Source organism: Capsicum annuum, chromosome 9 (genome assembly GCF_002878395.1).
Source record: "Capsicum annuum cultivar UCD-10X-F1 chromosome 9, UCD10Xv1.1, whole genome shotgun sequence".
In the NCBI taxonomy this organism is placed as follows: domain Eukaryota; kingdom Viridiplantae; phylum Streptophyta; class Magnoliopsida; order Solanales; family Solanaceae; genus Capsicum; species Capsicum annuum.
The window spans coordinates 107079684-107086904 of NC_061119.1; positions in this window are offsets into that span (position 1 = coordinate 107079684).

The following is a 7221-nucleotide window of genomic DNA, read 5'->3' on the forward strand; positions in this document are numbered from 1 at the left end:
TAAAGCAATATACAAAAGTGTGGCATGCAGCCTCCTCACACAAATAAAAAATTAAGTGGTATGTCTGCTCACCCTATAATGTTTACGCCCTTTAACTTCTCTACAACATCTCCACAAATTGAGACACACTCATTTAGCACATTACACAACAAAAACTCCCTGAAAATCCCAACATAGTAGTGACACGACCCAAACCAGGGCCTTCTTGTAATGGGCATCGCAAGTACAACCGGACTTGAGACCACCCCCATGTTACCCAACCCAACTAACATAGGCACATCCTGAGTCGGATGAATTCCAAACATATTACAAGATAGAGTTATCGCATAATCTAAGAATCTAGGATAGGTCAATATCCGTGACCACACAAACGAGTCCAACCGTCTGATACCCAACCGATAACCAATACCAACCAAACCATAACCATATGAGTTCCACAATGATTATATATATTACCAAAATAATAAAAATAGAATAGTGAGAAATTTAGTCCTTTAGTATCAGTCATTATACCAATGCTAGTAACAAGGATGCCACCAGTATAGATCCCGCCCATACCAATCCATAGTAGTTCCATAAAATCCTCTAACAAAAAAAATACCCAAATTCTGTTGGGACATGCCCCCAACAATAGCCCAAACCATTATCCATAATTAAACTAAAGTATGAAATAAATCCATGAAATAGAGCCTTTCGAAAAGATGGAAGCTCACCACTTCAATCCAATAGTTGATCCCGATGTTCGATCGCTATACAGGAGAAATAGAATGGTCGATTCCTACATCGCATAGGGATACAGTCGCTCAAATATGGGTTAGTGGGTGAACGCTGGCATAACCTCAGGATAAGGATAAAATAATACGATTCAACAAAACCAAGTAAACCATCCTTATGCATACAAACCATAAATATATTTATATATCCTTGTCGAGAAAGAGAACTGAATTTAGCATGCATTTAAAACCATTAACCTGTGTATTGTATCTTCTCTGTCCTTAACCACCCATGGGCTATATAGGTCCAGTGTTTCCCTTTAAACGGGATCGATACGTGCATCTGCACGAACAAGAGACACCATATGAGTAAGTGATTCCTAAATACCTTTCACCCTCCATGATACATATATGTACTGTACTTAGAGTATTCCCATGTACCTGGTAGTATCATATAAGGTTACCATTACTTACCCCTCATATCGGCAAACATGAGTTTCCAGTGTTTATCTTTTGGTTTCTTACCTTTACGGTTAGCTATCACACCACGCCTTTATTGCCCAATCATAACCATTTCCAACCAACCAAACAATTATTATTACCCGAGGCTATATATAGTGGTATCATCATACTAACTATAACTTGAAAGTATTGTACTTTGCCAAACCTTTAAGAGATCAAGGGACTCATATGTACCCATAGATGACATTATTCAATTAACTTGGTGGAGTCTCATATACCCCACAAGTTTTCCATTATTTTGATTACTTGGTGTATTCTATTTTACCCAACAAAAATTATAGGAAAACCCAAAAACATTCTATTCTGACCATTCCAAAGCATTTATCCATTTAGGGTTCCATTGCCATGTTTTAACCATGCATAAGATCCATTAAAAATCCAACAATGTTGTGAAAAGATTCTCATAGGGATTTTATCAAACATATTGGAGGCATCGTTTATCCAAAATCAAATCTAATTACCAAATAACTATTCCCCTGTAACTAATTATAAGAAACAACTATCAAAGCAAATAAAAGTATAATTTAAACATTGGAAAATCTAAACCAAGCATTTATAACCAAAATCCCCAAATTATATTTGAAAACCAAAAACCATACAATAATCAAACCATGAAAACATTGTATAAAACCATGACTTTAGTTTCAACTAACAATAAGTGAAGAGAACAAGCCTTAAACCAAGAATATTATCAAGAGAAGTCACCAACAAAATCCCCAAATTAATGCTTAAGATGAAACCCAATCTTTCTTTGCCCAAGAACTTTGGAGAGGATTAGATAGGATTTTTTATGTGTTAAAGAATAGAATAATAGTGAAAATAACCTTCCAAGTGATTTAAAAGTCCTAGGGCCTTATTAACTTAAGTAGGAAAATGTCCAAATTACGCTCACTTAAACTTCATAAAAAGCCATCAAAGGTATACGACTATTCAAACTAGTCGTACCCTCCAATATGAGTGGTACCTACCACTCATATCCAAGGCCATATCCTATGGACCCAACACCGTCAAAGGTACGAATCACCCTAACCATGTCATATGCATGCATATGAGTGGTACCCATGATCCGTACCCCTGGCAGACTAGAATTGATAAGGGAATGAACATTGGCTAGTATATGAATCCATGGTACAACTCATACACTTGATTACGGCTCATGGTTAGCCACTCATACTAAGATACAACTTAGTCTATCATATCTAACATTAAGTGAAGGAAATACCCAAACTAAATAACCCATGTCTACCGATACGACTCGTACCACCCAAGTCATATCCATTCCAAAAGCTAAATACAACCCACCAACTGATACTAGACAGTATATGACTAACCCATACCACCAAAGTCGTATCCTATCCTGAGACTAGAAATCCAGGAAAGTTTCTACGGGACAAAAATTCAGGGTATTTTAGATAGAGAAAATGTGATGTTATGGCTTATATCACTATCTCATGATTTTTTATTACTATTGCACTTAAAATGCTCCAATGACCTCATGTTTAAGGATAAAGGGGAAGACCACTCAATTACTTTCCTAAAATTCATAAAAATCGAGAACATCCTTTTCAAGATTTCACTATGTAAAAGGAATATTCAAAATTCATCTGTACTCATCAAATTACCTAATCAATTCGAGCATAAAAAAGTAATAAAAATTTTAGTAGCTTAGTATGTTTGACCAAAATTCCACCTTATAAAACTTTGACTCATTTAGGTTAAGGCTATACTTTCCAACATATCATAAAAACTAGAAAAACATTACTAAAACCATATTACCATTGTCGTAACTTTACCTTATTTGGTAGAGATTTTTCATTTCCCCTAAATTGTACTTCTTCAAGAGCTTGAACCCTACTTCAACTTTGCCTGAATAGAAGTATAATATTCACAAATCCTAAAGGTATTTGATTGATTCTATATAAATCTACGAGAGAAGAAAAGAGAAAAATTTTGGAATTTTTATTTTTTTACAAGATAAAAATTGGTCAAATGAGGTGGCCTCTAACACATTAAAGGGGACTTTTTTGGTCTCACTTTCTTGGCTCATTTTTAGCTATAAATGGTCAAGTATTTGATGTACATACTTTTTAATTTACTTGGGCTTTGGTGGACTAAAACATGTTGTGCCTTGGCTGCCCATTCATCTTTTATTGTTTATGGTTTTTCAATGTTTTAATTATGCTTTTATATGCATTAATGTTCTTTTGGATAATTGATATCATGGGAATGGTTGTTTGGTAATTAGTTTTGGACTTGGAAATACTATGCCCCCAATGGGTTTAATAAAATTCCTATAACAATATTTTCACCATATTATGGGGTTCTCAATGGACCTTATTCATAGTTTAAAATTAGTAATAGAACCATAATGGTTTAAATTGCTTTGGATGGTTTAAAGGAATGGTTTGGATTAATAAACATACTTGTCTAGTAGAAGGGAATCCCCCAAGTTTATAAGCGTAATTGGTGGGTTCTTTAGGAAGTTGTCAATTTCCAATTGCTTAAGGACATGAAGAAGCGTGAGTTTGAGGGGTTTGATAAGTTGGTAATTTACCTATGTATCTTTCTTTGTAAGCATAGGTTTTCATTGTTTTTCAGTATGAAAATAAGATACTTATCATGATTTACTACCCTTTTCAAGGTTATATGATTCACAAATATGCGAAGAAAGAAAATAAAAATTGGTCAAAAGATTGACCAATACACAAAGAAAGAAAAAGGAGTAGATCAGTTAATGTTGCAACCACATCTCAGCTAATGCAATTTTAGGCTACATCCCAAGGACTAAACAGAAGCAGTGGAAGTTTGATGTTGATATTGAGCTTGATGCAAATGTATACAATGAAAGGGGAGCACAAACTATTGAACAAGAGGTAAATAGAATAAGCACAGGAAAAGTAAAGGATGTGGAAGGTGATTCAACACAACAAACATGTTGTGATATCTCGTCCCAACTTAACAATTCTAAAACATTAGGTTACGTGTGAGTTTAAACCACAAATTTTCCATATAGTATTGCAAGGTGAACTCAAGATTTTTTTAATTTATTTATAAGAACTATATTTGAGACATTATAAGTACTCTTTGTAGGGTTTTACATTGTTATTCTTTTATTAAATAAAGTAGCATTTTTATTAAAGAAAGAATGTAAAGGTTGAACAACAATATTTTAACTTGATTCGTTTGAAGTTATTGAGCAATATTTTGATCCTCTCTTATTATAAGGATGTATTCCCTTATTTTTTTGTTTTTTGCAGTAATCTCCATGAGTTGAAAAACCTCAAAGCTAGGGTTGTGAAAATAAAGAATGATTAATAACAATACGTCAACTAATTTAGCAATTTAGAAGGGTTTCTTCATATGTATTACAAACTTTTGAAATGAACACTTTTTAATATTATCAAAAATTAAAGATTTTATATAATTAGAACTTGGTTAAAAAAATAATTTAAGTTTAGAAAATTAGTTAGTAATGGTGATTTAAGGATATCAACCCTTATCTATTGTTTAAATGTTACAAAAATAGTCAACGTAAACCTATAAAAAGGGTCATCAACAAACAAACAAATGCCTAAGGCATTAAGTGTGAATGGCATCTAATTGGGTTCAACAACTTTAGCTTGACATTATTTGTATTAATTTTAATGTGAAATATTTGAATAGGTCGCAATAAAAGGTATATTTGTGAAATTTATGATATCTTTTGGACCATATTTCTAGTTTCATATATATTTTGACAACAGATCATAATTTACACCAATCATTTGTCCAAACAGTTAATTCTTTTTAAAATGTATATGCCAATTTCATTGAAAATATTAACTTTTGGTGTGAATAACCACATTTGATATATTCATCACCATATTTTCTATGGTATGCAACCTCAACCTTGTTGGATTCTGTATTTGAACAACTATCACTTTATATGTTTATAGGGGTGTAATTTTTGCATATCAGAGTTGTAATTGTATTGTAAGTCCTATTTATGATCTAAGATGGTTATACCTAATGGGTATATCTATTAAAACCTATACCTCACATGTTAGACCTACTTTTTAAAAGTTTGTACCTTTTTCATTTCCTTTTTGTAATGGTAAAATGGACTACTCACAATCTCTTTCTTTAACATATCTTCACACTCGAAAGCACTATTTTTTCTTGTCTATTCAATCTTTTTGTTCTATCTTCTCTTTTATTCACATGCATTCCAAACTAATTACCCTTTCAAATTATCTTTCAAACACAAGATTGTAGCTAACCCCTTTACCTTAAAAATAAAAAGAATGGTATGTCACATGGGTACAAAAGATACCTATTTAAAATAGGAAAAACCCCCATAGTTCTTCAAAGATCTTGGCCTATCTATGAAGTTTAGATATTAGGGTTTGTGGCCTAGGGATTTGAACACCATAGTTGAAAGATTTGTGGGTTTTTACTTTTGTACACTATGTTCAACTGAACAAAAATATTGTATGATCAGTAGATCATACGACTATTGTTAAAAATAGGTTACTACTTACTAGAAGTACTTAGAAAAATTAAGAGGAATGTAAATAAGACCAGTCCTAATCTAAAAAAAATCTATGGTCATGACAAAATTTATGATTCATAGTTCCCAATATATATAACTTCAATGAGTAATGTTAATAACCTTTTGATCATGAGGAAATTAATGGCTGCAAACTTACTTATGGTTCATAGATCACCTTGTTGAATAATCTGACACTTTTATTGATTAAAAATTTTGATTCATTAGAAGAGTCATGAGGATATATCCGATTTAAAGATAGTAACTCTCATCACAATAAACTTCATTAGAATGAGATTGATAGGAAAATTTTTGCATAAATAATCTAATATAACAGAACTTTCACACCTTTAAGGTGTTCTCGTGAGTGTATCTCTTCATCAATATATCAAAAAGATAATGTGCTAATAGTGTTTATTGATAGGTGATGATTCTAAAAAATGTTAATAATAGATAAGAGAAAGAGACACTACGAAAGAAATCAAGAATGAAGGATTAATCTAAAAGATAGAATGCAGAATGTCAATCCAAAATATTTAAGAGGCTATAGTATGTAACCCAATCAGGAAAGAATTTTCTTGATAATACACTCCTTTCCCATGAAAGGAGTGGAGTGAATAAAACATACAATAAAAACTTAGATGGAAAAGTTCAATCTATGATGGGAAAAAGATCTTGTTCACTATTTTAGGCACTCCTTCTGAATTAAATGAAGTTACAACCATCCTCCAGGCCTGACCAAAAATAAGAATAATGAAAATAGCAAACTTGACATTCATGGATGTCCTAATGAATCTATTAGGAATCAAAAGTAAAAGACTTATTGGGTGTCAAAATACTAATGCAAGCTATTGTTATACAAGCATAAATAATGAAAATACGTTGTGTAAGGAGTAGTACGCTTCATGCACCTTAGAAAGTTATAACCCTCCCCCTCTTTTTTCTTTAATTCTTTTTTATGCATTGGATACAGTGCAATACTAATATATGGGGTGGGTAGTAGAGATATCACCCTAAACTATGGTGAGGTAGAACAAAAGTTATTGCCATAACTTGATCGAGTGGGCTAATTTTATGTGAAAGAAATATCTTGACATAATCTTTGAAAATGAAATATTTAAATAACAAAGATGAAGTGCATAATAAAAAGACCCCTTTCTTATATAAAACTAGTGATGTGTATCCTAAAACATGAGTGTAAGAACCCAATTTTCAAGTCATGATGGACCTTACTTTATCCTATCTATAAGTAAGTCAAACCATAGCCCGGTGCTACACACAATGAGCTAACTTGGTTGAAAATGGACTACAAGATGGAAATAAACATTTTAAGAGTTAAAACAACAATAATGCAGTCATAGCAATCTAATAGATAGATAAAAAATCAACAACTATCCCATGACTCAGTAAAATTTGTAGAAGATCTTCTACAAATAAACTATAATTGCTCAATAGTCC